The following is a 16,459-nucleotide window of genomic DNA, read 5'->3' as shown; positions in this document are numbered from 1 at the left end:
TACAAGACTGAAGATCTTAGAATAGCCACCATTCCCTGATTTCTGCACTACCCTAAGTGGAAAAATTTTGGGCAGGGACTCGTGAGAAATTCCAGCTCCATTGTCCCTCTGTGGGTGCACCTACACAGGCAGCACATTGTGGATTTGAGTCTAATCTCAATTCCTGGCTCGTCTGGTTAATACATGCTCAGGTATGGACTTAAGCCAAGCTCTAGAGTGCAATAGAGCAAGAGACAAGTGGAAGAGCCAAGCAAGACTAAGCAGAGTGGGCGATGGTGCATCAGAAAACACCTTCTCCTCAGCTCTTCTCAAATGCCACAGCAATGGCTCTGTGCCTGGGCTGCAGCAGGGCTACCATCCAGCAAAACAGGAGGGAAAGGAGCAGAGCATGGGACTGAGCATATTTAAGCCTTCTCTTGGCTTAATCCTTTCTCTAAGGCACAGTCCGTGAGAAATGGAAGAACGAAAACTGACGTGCAGGATAGACTACCAAAAACTGCCACCTATCTTCATGAAAAGGTATGGTTGGTCTCCAAACAGTATGTTTGATGGACCTTGGTCAAAGGCCTGGCTGACTAAGGAGGAAACATACAAATTTACTGGTCTGAATTTAAGAAAATGTCATTACACTTTTTTCAGTATTAGCATGTAAGGCCAGACTCACTCCTTTCAATACTTAAAATGAGACTATAAGGATGGGAACAGACTTTTCAGAAAGGTGTGTTATGACTGGGAAAGGGGTAATGGTTTTGAACTAGAAGAGGGAAGATTCAGGTTAGACATGAGGAAGAAATGTTTTGCAATGGGGACAGTAAAATACTGGAATGGGTTGCCCGGAGAGGTGGTAGATGTCCCGTCCCTGGAGACATTCAAGGCCAGGCTGGATGGGGCTCTGAGCAACTTGATCTAGTTGAAGATGTCCCTGCTCAGGGCAGGGAGGGTTGGACTGGATGAGCTTTGAAGATCCCTTCCAATGCAAACTGTTCTATGATTCTATGAAAGTGACCATCTTCTTCCCAGAGGATGCCAAAGGAGGGCAGTTGAACTCTCAGGACATGCTAAATTCCTCACCAGATGAGCCATCCCTACCCTATTTTGTAATTCGTGCTCCAAGACGCTCATGTGCAGGATTGCTCAGCCACTAGATGTCCCTGTGTACTACAGGGCAAAGCAGAGATGAACTTCAGAAAAAGTCCAGAGAAAAAGATGGAGAGCAGCAGCATGGAAGTCTCCCTATTTGCGTGTCAGATCTCTTCCTGCGTGATGCAGCAATGGAATGATTTTCACTTGCTGACAGACTGTGTAGTTGTGAGCATACCTCAAGGAACATGCTTCTTGCATGTTCTAGCTTGAATTATTGATCTGCAACTTGGAAATAACTGCAGAGAAAGTGAGAAGAAAACCTCTTTCCTCCTAAAACTGTGAAGTGGCAGATATACATTCCAGTTTCTCCAAAATAAGCTTTTATAAACTAACCAGCTTCATCATCCCAGCAGCTTGTCCCAGAGAGAAATTAAAGTCTACAGCAAAGGCTCGTATCTATTCTTTACATTGGATAGGTCATAAAAGGACAGAAAGTGTTCCCTCAGATCCTTTCCCTATGTTAGTTCTCCCATGTGTACTCACACACACTGTTATTTTCCAACAATATTCTCGTGTTCAGGACTTGTATTCAGCTCATCGGCACTTTGGGCCATGTAAGGTCAAGAGCCGTAAAAATAGGTTGTGCAAATCTGATGGGGTCTGTAACAAATGCCATCCTGTGACTTGACTGCAGAGGTAGAAATCAATAGATGAGGAATGTGTTTGAGTGACTGCAGGGATCTTTTATCTTTTGCTTGACGAACAACTTATTTGGCTTGTGAGAGCAGAGTCTGTACCACCACACAAGTGTTGGGGACCCTGCACACAAAAACACAAACTGAGGGGAAAAAACAAAACAAAGCAAATTTTTTTTTTCTTTTGTTTTTTTTTTTTTTCCTAAGGCACAAACATTGTACTATAGACTCAGCTCCACAAGTTGCTGACATCAGAGCTAGGCTAGCAACCTGTTCTAAGGCAGAGACTGAACAGATACAGTACCTGAACACGACCATGGATGTCAGCTTGGAAATGCTCTTTCAGAGGCCTTAATTTTTAGAAGAAAAGAGCAAGACAGATGTATCAAATTAAGCACTCATGGAAGGAAAGCTACCTAAACAACACTTTTGACAAGCTTACCCAGAGATCTCATTCCCATTTTGTATTCCTAATCCCAGCTTGCTTGTGAGCACACAAGGCAGCACACGATGGGCCTGATCTGCAAATGATTATATACTATTTTTGCAAATGATGATGCACTATTTTTGCAAACAGAAGTTCTCTGATGGTATTAGGACCACCACACCATTTCGTAGAAAGCTTTACATGTGTCAGTGAGGGGATTAAAGTGTCAAATAAAACGTTGGTACATTAAAGGAGATTTCCAATAGTCTATCTTATTACTCATCACTGACTCAGCTTGATAATGTAAAGTCAATGAGAGAAGTTGCCAGCATTCCTTTGTGTTATAATCATTAAAGAGCAACCGCCAGTGTTCCCACACTTTCAACTTTTGCAAAATTGTTGCTCTTTGCCCTTTACTGCATCTGTGTTTGCATAAGCAAGCAGTGTACAGCTTGTCAGCACCTCTTTATGCCTTACCTTCCTCCCTCCAGGGTTTTGTTTATGTGTCATCAGAACAAATCCACTTCTGAGGATAAGAGCCTGCTTTTCCATATTGTACAAAAGGTATCAATAATTGCCATATTAATTCTCAAGCGTGAGCTCTGAAGGAATGAAAAACACCTGTACAGTCAAATCTAATTTTAGGAGAAACAACTCAGCTAATTATCTCACACCCTGGACTGTGGGGGTTCCTTTCTGGCTATGTGTCAAGTAAAACCACCCAGTATGTAGGCAGGTAAGGAGAAGACACTGGTGCTTAACCTCTAGCCAGAGTCACTGCAAGTCCAACACCAGTTCCTTCATCTCAATTAATGTGTGTTTTGCAGTGCTCGTGGGCCCAAGTCACAGCGTGTAGAAAGGTGTCACCACTGCTAGCCAGAAAATTTGGGCCATGTCTGTCTTTGGTAGAATTTGGGTGCCTAGGGCCACGTTCAGTCACCTCATTTGCACCCATCTCCTTTCCCAGTGACATCTGTCAACAACTCCCTGCTCTGTGCATTGCTTACATCCGCTGAATCACTCTTCTTCACTTCTCACTGAGTAGGTACAGCGATTGCAATGAATTTAGGCCACCTGTGAAAACAACCTCTAGGTCCAAAGTGATGACCCAGTCTGGTATTCGGAACTGTGTGATATTGGAGGTAGTGAAAAATCTATTCAGCTTCTTGTGCTCAAAGTTCCTGAGGTGCTCCAGACTTTTCTCCTACATGTGCTCAGGAGCAGCCAGGTTTGCTCTAATAGGCATATAAATTGTTGCAGCTCAGAGGCAGACAATGAGGCTCTGACAAACTACCTCAGAGAGGCCAGGTTTATTAGATGTGCTCAGACTATGCCTAGTACTGACAGCATCAAAACAACACTCACTCTTCTGACTCCTGCATACATCAGGACATTTAAAGACCAGACTCCAGTGCCTGTCCAGGCAAATACCTTTGCCTACTGTTTCCCAGAAGTTAGCCAGATGTCCACCCAGTGTCTTTCAGAAATGAATCATATCTATAAATGTTCAGTAAACTCACTATATTGGCAATGAAGAGCAATATGCTCCTCTGTTGAGCACCTAAATTGTCCAGTGCCTGTGTGGGGAATCCTAGGTGCCCATCTTAGGATGGATCAGGTACCTGCAAACTTTATCATACTCAAACTTTATGTCTACAGCAAAGCAGTTGGAACATGGATTTTATCCCATATTCAAATGGTAGCAGCTTGTTCAAGTGCTGGAAGTTCTGCATTCAGTCCTTGGTAAGTAAATACAAGAAAGCTGGGCTGGCTTCCTTGGACCTCAGACTCTGAATTACTTACAGGGAAAACTTACTTTGACAGATCAACTATAGCTACTCTTCAGCAGTACTACCTTCTTCAACAGCAAGAAGACTTTCTCGGGTCTTGATTTCTAAATGCTATAATACCTTCTCTCTTGATTTCCTTTTTTGATGTTACATATAATATTTGCATAAAATTGATGAACTAAGCCAAATACTTCTCTTACCACTTCAAAGCTACTGACCTCCATGAAACTGGACTGGTGTAAATGAGGGAAGAATCTGACGCAATAGGGTAGTTCAGTATAATTATATATCCACTGTCCAATACCACCAGAAGCCAACTAACTGCAGTTGTTTCTGCCCAAGCCCAAGGTAAGCTTGGACTCAGCACCATACTAATACTGTCAAGCATCTTCTGGATCACAGCTGATTCATACCTTGCTGGCTAGAAGCATAGCCAGAACTTGCTTTCATGTTTCTACAACAGACTCTGGTAGATATTTCCTAAAGATGGAGTTTTGGTAAGATTTTAATATGAAGGAAGTCACAGTATGTTTCTTACACTTTTGCATCCAAGCTGCTGGGAATCCTACTTACTGTTTGAGATGTGATATTATGGAAAGTTATAGTCACGGTGCAAGGTAAACTAAATGTAGGAAATAGACAGAAATCTAAACCGGCAGTTTTGTTCTGTAAATCAGGAGAACCCTTCTGTCAGTAATCAGGAGAATAGGCAAGTGGCTGAAGCAGTTGTGTTTCTCCACATTCCTTAAAACAGGTCATCCTGGTTGACGTCTCAAGGTTGTCACACAAGAAACATCTTGATTTTTTGAAACAGGAGAGGCCAGTTAGACTATGTCTTATTTTAGTAAATGCCCAGATCATTTTTCCATATGTAAACAGTGGCATATAGGATGAATGTGAAATTCTGAATACTTCAGGTGCGTTTCCTAGAAGAAAGTAAATTGAATGTTAAATCCCTTCAGCCACCCAACGCTGGCAGGATTTGACACGACTATACTATGTATTTTGGTGTGCAGCATTCCTTTGACTGCATTACGCTTGTTAATTCTGATAATTGAGTATAGTTCAGATTTATCTTAATTAACCTGATTCATACTATACTAATGCTCAATTTATCAGTGTATTTCAATATGCATAATAATACTAATAATAGATCTAGATTTAGATTTGAAACAGATCTGATGATACAGACTGCATGGTAGAAGACCAAATGTGAATACCGTGACCAAATAAGCCAGCCCTGATGAAAGTTACAATCCAGTTTTCAAAATCACATGTTCATTAATAGTAGGTTTGAGGATAGGGGGTGTTACTGATTACCATTCTGATACGTCATCCACATTTATTTTGAAATAAATTGAGACAAGACAACTTCTGTGAATGAGCAAACAGATCAAGCCTACAAAGTTTGGTTCTATGTGATTATTTTTTAAAGTTACAGTAGACACTGTTAACTTCAGAATCTTCTCACGGACTGTGAGCCTGGAAACCCAGCACTGCGGTCTGCACGGCTCCACTGCTCACTTGCATCTAAGATCACTTGGACCGATCTCTGTTTGAAGCTTTGGGTCAGAGAAATTTTTGGCCAATAGTATTCACCGCAGTTGTGGATCAGATAAGGGTCTGGCTCTTGACAACGCTGTATATTTGTGTTTAAATGTGTTCAAAATTTTAAAAGTAACCTGCAGTTAGGACAAAACCATATTTCATGACAGTTAGTAGATGTTAAATTACTGCAGCCTGCTGTTTTGATGTTAGTTTAATGGCTGCTTCCAACAAATAGATTAAGCTATTCAGTAACTGCAAAAAATTATTTTAGTTTTCCATAGTTTCTTTCTATTCTACCAGGTTCCCTATAGTATGTTATTTTAGGATGTGGTCTGCATATGCCACAGCATGATATAATTCATATTGACACTATCAAATATGCTACAGCAAAATATGAAGCTGGGAAAAAGGGAGCTCACACTATGATGACATGTAATTATTTCAAATAGTAAACTGCTGTAGGCAAAAATCTGATATGCTTTCATTAACCACTACCACGCATACCCTGCATGTTATCCACTGCCCAGGCAATGAGGCTTTCTTGAGGGAAGACATGCAGTCTAGTGGCTGGAGGAGTGAACAAAGCTTGGGTTTAAGTTCTCTACTTGCAGTGACCTCATGCAACCCTTTTGCATTCCCTCTGATAACTGTGAAGTAGAATTACTAAGCCATCCTTTCAGAAAGCATTAGCAGGCTTGACTCACTAATATCAATATTACTTGCAAGGTTTTGGAATATAACAAGCTATTTAAGGAGTGCACAAACATGACAAAAATAAGGATGTCAGGGAGAAGCAGGAGGAGGACTGCTCCACAAGGAAGGATGAGCTGGAAGCCAAGGGTGACCCTGGCACAGGTTGTGCAATCACTCACAATATCTAAACACAGCAGGCAGAGCCAAGTGCTTGTGACAGCATCTATGGACAGTCCCAAACAAGGCAAAGAAGAAAACGGGTTCAAAGCATAACCAGAAGGCAAGTCAGGAACAAAAATAAATAAAACTGCAAGGTATACCAAATTGTCCATCTAAGTACACCTACAATGTAGCTCTAACTAGTAGTGTAGGCCCAGACCCAAACTTAAATAGAGCTCTGAGCACAGTGGGCAAAGGTGATTGCTGGAAGTCCCAGGTGAAGCTGGGCCAATTAAGTTTAGTGTAAGTAGGAATCTAACAAGGACCTCCTGGATCATCAAAAATGATCCCTGGTATCACAATGAGCCACACTCAGAAACTCCAGCTTGGAATGTCAAAAGATTTTTGCTCTTACTGTTTAGAAGGAGAAACTGCTCTAAAGTCTTGAAGTTAGGCACTTTATTTGTCAAGCTGAATTTCTACCTGTTGTCAGCTGATGACCAAAAAAATTGCCTTTAGTTTAAAATGTTTCTTTTTGGACTTTCTGTTGTTCCCACTCCCAGTTTGTTTTCTGTTTGGTTATTTATTTGTTTATTTGATTGGGAACAATGGTATCAGTACTTTCCTATCACTACTTTATCTGTCATATGGCATTTGATCTTTTACAGCCACATCATAGCAGTGATATCTAATTAGCCTGTGATTGACTGGTACACATTACATCAACAGAGATGACCACAGTTTATAGTGGAAATTCTTGTGCATTTTCTCTAAGAACATGACCTTGCACTTCATATAGTTATACACACATCCATTTCTGTTAGCTTACTCATCAAATTTTCAATTGTCTCCCATATTCTGAACCCGATACCTTTTGCTATATTGATGATGCCTCTCAGCTTTGTGTCAACAGTTAATTTCATTTGCACATTCTTCCTGTTTATGTAAAAGTCTCTAATGAAGAACTTGGCAATGTGTCAAGAGCAATCCCAGATGTTTTGTATTAGCACCCTCTTCTCATAGAGTCAGTTGAGAAATTCAGGTTGGAAGAGACCTCTAGATGTCCATTAGTCCTTTGTTCAAGGCAGCACTAATATGAAAGATCAGGTTGCTCAGTCCATTAAATCCCTTTTCAACATGTCCACAGTTGTTTCATCTTTGCTAATTTCTTGTGAATACTGAAACTTTTAAAATCCCTTTTTGTCATCTTTTCACTATTAAAAATAATTCTCTTTTGGCACGATATTTAGATGTTTACCAAAGTCCAACAATCATAGCTCTGTTCCACTTCACTTCTCTGGAAGTAAAATATTTTATTTACTTCCCTTTTTGCTACTAATTCTGAATACCTAAAATGGGGCTTTGGCCTGTCCAGTGGTATGAAGGTTTCTTACATATTCCTGTTTTCTCTAGAGATTATGAGAATTCAAGAAACAGAAAGGAAGGGTCTTTGAGATCTCAGACTACTTTAAGTTCTTCCCTCAATCAAATCATATGACATAAAATTTAAATTCATATTCGTGCCGTAATATTTATTCTCCCTCCTTCCTACAAATGCTGCAGTCATGGAATCTGTTTGTCCTTAAATGAAACTTCCTATTGCTATGCTGGAGACCAGCTTTTCCATTCTTGAGATTCTTTGTAAGTCAGCTGGAACCTACTAGGAACTTAACACCCACATACAACGGTCTTATCCAAATACACCGTTTCTCAAACTTCCCCGGATTTTGATATTTTGGCAGAATAACATGCACTTATTTCAGCAATACAGGGTCATTTAGGAGAAAATATCCATGCTCAAAAAAAGAAAAATAAAAAGAGCCTTTCTGACCATTATCAGAGTCAGTGGATAATGAGGTTTCTAGTTGGGACTGTGCTTCCTGCCAACCACCGAAGCCAGTGCATCAAGTCAGTTCTTCCACCAGTGTAAACCACCACAGCCAGATTAAGTTTATGCCTATCAGCAGCCAGCGAAAGTGCCACAGACTGCGGGCCAAGCTGTAATTGCTGTGCACAGCTACTAAGGGTTCAGACAGCTTGAAAGAGCAGAAGTGAGACCAGAAGGCTTTAATCTCTGTGTCACTGATGCAACTAGATGTAAAATAGATCAGTGATGATCAAAGTCTTCTGGAAGTGCCTAATAAGAAACTGGTGGTGCAACCTTTGCTCGAAGTTACAATGGCAAAGTTACAGCAGCAGAACTTGATCAGATTTAATCCTCCTCAGTGACATCAGGAGTGGGTTTTTTTAAGATAAAGATCATAAACTATGAGCAAAGCAGGAATAATAATGTATATTAAATGCTATGAGAACATGACTTTCTCTTCTTAGATGTGTATCCCAAAATTTTAAGAGGTGTGAGTCTGAACTTGACACTAAAAGTGGATTATACAGAATATTCACAAAACTCCTATTTGCCAGTATTATACCTATTGATGCTAGTGTTCTGCTTTTGGGGATCTGACGCCAGCATTTTGGATTTCCATTTTCCTAACAGCTGCACAGTGGCTCCTGGAGCCACCAGAGATAGCAGAAGTTATTGACACCCAAATCCCACTGCAGTACAAATTTAGAAGGAGCTGAGAACTGAGAGAAACAGGAAATTTAACCTGCCATAGGGCTGCAGAAGAGCAGAAATACCTCCCAGCATAGTGGTAGGAAATATACTCGTCCCTACTTGCTAAATCGTCTGCTTGCTTATTGTCAAAAACAGGTAGGCAGGCAAAGCTGTATAACAATGATAGCAAGTAATACAGAAAAACTACTACAAACACAGCAAAAATAACTTAAATTAGATGTGATCACAGGCATGGAAGCAATGGACTCTTTGGTCAGACAGTGTGTTTACCTAAATAGCAAGCACACTGGAAATACAATTAACTTTCTGTTTTCTACAGATACAGTTAGTACACAGCTAGGGACATCTGTGCACAAGCAGGCACAAAATGGGATCTGTGAATCCATTTAGCCACCATGCAGGAGTGAAAGATTATTCGAACACCAGGGCTTGGGTAAGCAAACAGGTGCAACATCAAACTATGCTGGACATTTCTTCAGCGGATATTTTGTTCTAAATCAAAGCATACTGCCAACTAATAAGGTAAACACAATAAAGTTCAGTTAGGAAAGAAGAAGGTAAAACCAGCTGTTCATTTCATCTCTCTGCGTCAGGAGCAGGAACTCAGTGAGTTGCTTGAACTTGGCATTCTCTTTTCTTTCAGCTTTATATACATGCCTTCACAATCTCCTGCTACGTTTCCTTTTTTTTTCCCTTGCACACTGCAGGCACTAACTGTGAAACTCTTTAATTTAACAATATGTTCTTTGTCCTGCAACTGTTCCTGTTTTGCAACCACATAGATTATATGTATGGGCCTGTAGGAATAGTCAAACAGTTAATAAGGGTAGGGTTTGGCATGCATTCACTATGTACAAATTCTGCAATCAAGTCCTAACAGGAAAGCACTGTATCTCCTGTGGTTCCCAGTCCTGACTAAAATATGCAAAATATCACTACTGGGAATGATACCTATTTCCCAGAGAGCTGTAATACCAGTTTTTTCTTATCAAGGCATCATTGAAAGGTATTTTGTTTATAGTTTATGCCATTTATTTTCCCAGGCATATTAGGTTTTCAAAAGCGACCCATGGTTCATTGTGCCTGTCAAAGGTACAGAGGAGTTATTTTAAATTGCATTATACCCTTAACACAGTATGAATGAAAGAACTAAAGAGGGACCTGTACCAAGTAACTGAAGTATTAACCCCTGAGGTTAAGTATTTGTTTGTGTGATCCCTTGGATCTCCTGTTTCTGCTATGTGCCCCTCTACTTGGGTGTCATGTACATCCTTCAAGAAGGCAGAAGTGCACTGTGCAAAGGGCACCACAGCACAGAGTTACCACAATCAGGATGAGAAGAACAAGGGTTTACTCTGCAGAGCAACCATCTAAACTCAATTACAGATCCCGACGATGAGACAGGAACCAGAGTGAAATCCAGCATGTTCCTCTAGAGGTATATCAAGAGCAGCAAGAGTACAAGGAGGGCAACACAGTAAACAAAACAAAAAACACTTTATTTGCACCTAATAAAGTAAACAGTCATCAGTGTGAACGTGTACGGAACCCAGATCTGGAAGGTAAGGAAGTAATCTCTTTGCATAATCCTTTTTTTAGACTAGAAAGGTTTTTAAAACCCTTCATGTGGGCTTGAGCCTTGAACCTGAAGACTTACTAAAGCAGAATCTGAGGACAGAATTCAAATGTGAATTTTCTTTTTAAAAAATGGCTTTTAGAGGTAGAACCTCAAAAGACTTGGAATTCTAGCCTTGACCTCAGAAGACTTTAAAGAAATGGTTACTTAAATCACTGGAATGCACAGGAACAAGTTGTCTCATGAGGTTCACGGTCAGCTCAAAACCAGAAGGTAAGAAAACCCAGTCAAATATTTTAGACCTCTACAAAGCAGAGATCTAAGCTGTACAGAAATGTGAGAAATTTGTTGTTTGGCTGTGCTTTTGCTCATATTTCAAATGGCAACCCAATTCCAAATTCAGCGAGGCAAGAGCCCCTCACAACCTCTATCAAGGTCCATTCAATCTGCTAACCAGGGTGAGACATGGTCTTTGAAGAGAGAAAGTGCCCTCCTGTGATACAATGACCTCTAACCATGGCAGATCTTGGAAGAATGTCCTCACTGATTTTGTCCATTAGCATTCAGTTAGCTTTACCTTCACTGAAGCTCATTAAATTTCCTGGCCAGTTTTCCATTTATACAGGATTGTCCACCCTGAAAATCGTAAGCACTGAAGAGCACAGAATAATTCACTCTTCATTCTGCTTTCAAAGTGGTTCTCTAAAATAAACACTCTAAGAAGAGGCAAAGGGAAAAGAGAAGCAGTCTAGAGAAAACAGAAAAAAGACCCAAACCTAACACAAAGTTTAAAATAGGTAGGAGCAAGAGAGAGACACCTCACCACACAGCTTATGAGCCACCAGAAATGATGATGCAGTGCTGGTCTGCCCTCCAGCCAAAGAGAAGGAGCAAAGCTCTCTTATTTATAGCAGCAATTGGAGAGCCAAGCTTTCCCACTTTGCTTTTGCTTTAGGGACAAGTCCTGCTCACCATAAAAGTCTTCTCCAGGAGTTTACCAAGTCAGCACAGCCTTGGTAGTTTTGCTGTAGGAGGGCAGAAGAGGACAATTCGGAGTGTGCTGTATGCTGTGTTCAACAGGTTCTGTGCCCTCAGAGATGCAAGAGGGGTGACAGAAGTCACCAGCTCACCTCTCTCCCTGTGATTTAAGTGTGTGTGTCTTGTATGGGACTTGCGTAGATGCCATGTAGCTCCTGAATCTTTGCCACCTGTGGGGAAAGCAAGTCTCCACCCCTGTGTTAAGCTCTTTTCCCTTTGGGCTTGGCAACGAACATGTATTTCTCTCATAACGAGTCTCTGAGAACTCAGAAAAGCAGCATCTATGCGCCATACCTCCCAACTTCCCCAGACCTGCTGCCTAATTAAATCTGCTTCACTCCTGTGCCCCAGGTTGTCTAGGGTCATTAAGCCAGAGCCAGCTGCTGTTCTTGCCAAAAATGCATGCATCCATCTTCTTCCTGCTCTTTCTTTAGATTCCTTCACGCCAGGGGACACAGACAGTAGCAGAAAGTTACACCTCCTGGCTAATCCAGTGTTTTAATCAGTATGGACTATTGTTCTGGCTCAGTGGTGTTTAAAGAGTTAGCTTTCCTCTCGCCATACCTTATTTTCCTCTGGATAGATCTGTTACACAGATGAGCAGATTTGCCCAAAGCACCACAAGAGACAGGTAGATATTTTTACTCTTCAGTTCTTTCAAACTCACAGCCATTGCTGGAGATGAGTGGTCCCTGCAGAACTGTTACTTACCCTGCTGTGCGCAGGGATTGTAGCAGTACTCAGCATCAGGATAGCACTCAATCATCTATGATTCCTTTAAAAGCAACGTCTCAAGGGTGTTTGTATACATTTATTTCAGTCACCCAAAGGTCTCAATCATAGGAGACATGAAGGCACTGCCCTTAGTGATTTCTGTCTAGAGGGCAAATAAGAACCTAACTAAATTACAAGTATAAACAGTAGACCTTATCTGCTTATATCATTTGACTGTCTTCCAAGTGCTTAGACTTAATATTCCCAACAGTTTGGAATATTGTTATCTGTAAAATGCCATGGACATTTATGGTACTATATAAATGCATATATTAATTAATAACTACAATACTTAGTGCCAGTATTTTAAACATTTACATGAGCAACTTAATGAACAACAGCAGGAGCTGCTTTTTTTCAAGCTCAGAATACAATCAGCAACACCAACAGATCACAACCAAAGCCCTCTTTAGACATGTCACAGTCTGGGGGATAGCATTCCCTGTCCCCACATCTCTCCCCACTCTGCACCTCTTCAATCATCGTGTTTTGAGTTGTTGATGCTCTTGTTGCTCGAAAGCTGAGCCCCAATCGCAGGCCACAAGAACCTGGATGTCAGGTGTGCTTAGCCCCAAGATCTGACTCAGTGCCAGCACCCACAGTTCCTCCCTGAAGCAAGTTACGACCAATGGCATATACAGTGATCAGAGACCCATTTAAGCAAACTATCATTTATTTACTTCTAGGAACAAAGCATTTAGAGACAAAAGAGTTACAGAACAACAAGCAGGCTACACATCTATCTCGCTTAAAAATCTTTCTGTCCCCCAGGGGCACTGCAAAATAGACCTCACATCTCTAGAAACTTGCTCTCATATAACCAATACTCCTCACAGGAGCCAGTCTCCTAGGGAGCATTTACTTTGACTCTCACCCTTAGCATTCAGAGCAAAGCACTTCAGTCCACAAGTATATTGGTGATAATCGGCAATCCATTGTATTTATAAGTGTTAATGCATTAATGGAATTTGATCCTGCCCAGTGAAGTCAATCATGAAAGGCTGAATTCATGTGAATGTGTTATTGACTGGCTACAGATTTGCAGCCTGAAAAACATTACACACAGCCACAGAATGTGTGTTCATCTAGTAGATTTCAGATTATTTATTTTTTCTACCACTCACCTTCACTTGAGCTGTACTGTGCAACTTAGTTCCCCTCACTACCCCTATGTCTTTGTCTGGTTTATAAACTGACTACCAACAAATCATCTGCCAAATTCTTACCCTGTACAAAGACTCAGATAAGAGATCCTGCACTAAGTAGGACCATGAGGAAGACTATGCTGACAGGTCTTCCTTGCATACTGATGTTCAAAGCTGTATCTCTTAGCTAACTGACCTCCCTTCACCTAGAGGTGCACAACACAGGTCCCTCCTAAGTACTGACTCCCCATTTTTCCAAGTTACTCATCCTGTTCACACTACAACTTTCCTTACAACACACAGAAAAGCCAGCCCCTCACTGAACATTGCTGCTTCACAGACAGCAGTCTCAAACTCTGCAACAGCCCCCCAGGAAGACCCTGGCAGTTCAGCAAAGCCTCAGAGAAGACTTTTAACTGTTATCAAGGAATTTGGCCACAGGATCAATAAAAGGTGGAGCAGGAAGAGGGAAATTTGGAGACAAGTTGAGGCATGTAATGAAAAGGGGAAAAGAGACTGCTGAGAGGAGCAGAGCGTTCCCACCTAGAGCTAGACTGCAGCATTTTGGTATAGCCTTTGCTTGCTGACTGTACTAACCCTGCAGCATCTCCCAGCAGTATGGGGAGACTGTGTAGTCGCTTCCCTTCCTTTCCCACCAAGCTCGGTGGCCCTTTTGATGTCGCTGGTTCCTCTACAACATCTCCTCCTTGACACTACTCCTCTTGGATGGTTTGTTTACCCCTCGGGCCTGAGGCCCTGAATTCTCAGCATCTTAGTAATGACTTCATGCCCTTTGGATCAAGCCTTCGTCAGGCACTACCTGTTTGAGCAGAGAAGAAACGGGAGGGAAAGTAAGAGATATATAATGAATCACAATGAACTCAGAGGATTTTGATTGTGTAAATAAGAGGAGTGTTTAGTCAACAGAGTGTGCAAAGTTATGATACCATGGCAAACTGAAGAGAATGGATATATATCTTCACTTAATCCCAGTGCACCTTGGATTTATTCTGGAACAAAATGTCTCCCTAGAATTGTCAGCTCGAGGTAATATTTGTAAAGTCATGAGGCGTCATGCAGATTGCATGATGTAGTTGCGTAAGACAATTTTCACAGACTCAGCTCTTTCTGAGGTGTTATACATACGTGTCAGGTTCATTTGAACTAGATGAAAGGTAGATTTTTAAGACCTCCTGCCTCCTGGAATAGTAAACGTTAACACTTAAAAGACTGATCATTAATATGATATAACTATATATAATAATGGAGTTATATAAATACTGCAAATAAAATGCTGGGGAAACCCAGGGCAATGACAAACAAGAGTCCTGAAGATGTAAGACTGATGTAGACAAGCAAATACTAATAAGAATAGTGCAGTGCATAGAGAAGATCTTGGGGCAGAAGGACATCCATTTTTAGGTGAGCACGGAACATGCTTAATTTTAAAAGACTCCCTGCAGACATCACTGCCTTTTTTTTCTTCTACTTAAATATATATTTTGTTCCATCTAACAGCATTTGTGGGAAAACTGAGAAACAGTAGGCAAGATTTTTACAGTAAATCTTCAGAAGAACCATGAGAAAATGAAAAGCCACTTCTTCCAGAAGGAAACATATAAAAATAGGAAACCCAAATGGTCAGAGAAGGTACTGAGTTCCAGACATACCTTGCACTGTGTGTCAGATTGTGAGCTGCACAGTGTAACCACAAGACAGAGTGGTTTAAGGAGTGGTTTTACCAGGATCTCTTAGGGTGTGTTTAGATGGTATAATGTGATTCCAACACATTTCTCAGATGCCTGAGCATATATATCCTGGCCACTGTATGCTAATCACCTACATATTTACTGTAGGCCCTCAACCCAAACTATAGATATGGTAACTCCAGCTTGCATCTCTTTTGAAAGTGCATGGTTCTTTTAAAATAATATTGACATGCACAATGCCTAATTCAGACTGTAGTCAGCAAAATGTTCTAGAGACTAGTCAGCAAATATTCTGGAGACTGCACTTAGAAAAAAATCCCTTTGGGTTAGTACTCAAAACTCAGCCTATGCTTTGAAAATAAGGCAAAGAAAACAAAGGAAGCAAAGGAAAAAAGCAAGCAAGCATCCAGGAAAAAAAAAAAAAAAAAAAAAAAAAAAAGGAGAAAAGGAAAACAAAAAAATATAAATGAAAAAATTTAAATTAAAGAAAAAAGGAAAAAAATCATTCAGGTGGAGAAAAGAATTGTTTTAGTCCCTTTCAGACATCAATAATTTCATAATCAATCTCAAATATATAGAAACTTGGGAAGCTTATTGCTATTTATGTCAGCCAGTGACCTCCAGTTTTAACCATACTGCTCTGAAAAAGGAGTGAAATGCTCTTTTGGAGGTTCCCAAAGATGCCTCTGGCTCATTGTCACAGTAACTCAGACCTGCATCCTCTTTAATCCTCAGACTGTTGTGTAGTTTGCCCATGTACCTCATAGATATTGTACCTCAAAAACAAATCCTAGAGGATTTTCACCGAGAGATGTCCTTCACCAGCTTAGACATGGAACACCACTAGGGTGACTGAGAGAAGCAAGAATAAATTGAATTGGAGAAGGGTGTCAGAGACAGGACAACTACCCAGTGTAGGATTGGGAAGAGGGAGACTATCAGGTACAGAGCTTGTTATGGGTGAACTTATTTTCTTACTTACAAACCTATAATGTATGCTGCTGCTCACCTAGAGAAGGGGGTTTTGTTTGGTTATTTTTATTTAGCTGTTACAGATACCCCAAAGTTCTACATGTGGAAATACCAACATGTTTCAGTTTCTCCTGTGGGCAATGTTAGAATCATAGAATCACAGAGTGGTTTGGGGTGGAATGGACCTTAAAGATGATTGAGTTCCAATCCCCCTGCCATGAGCAGGAACACCAGGTTGCTCAAAGTCCCATCCAGCCTGGCCTTGAACACTT

This window comes from Streptopelia decaocto, assembly GCF_964273445.1.
Source record: "Streptopelia decaocto genome assembly, chromosome: 2".
In the NCBI taxonomy this organism is placed as follows: Eukaryota; Metazoa; Chordata; class Aves; order Columbiformes; family Columbidae; genus Streptopelia; species Streptopelia decaocto.
This window is presented reverse-complemented; position numbering follows the sequence as displayed.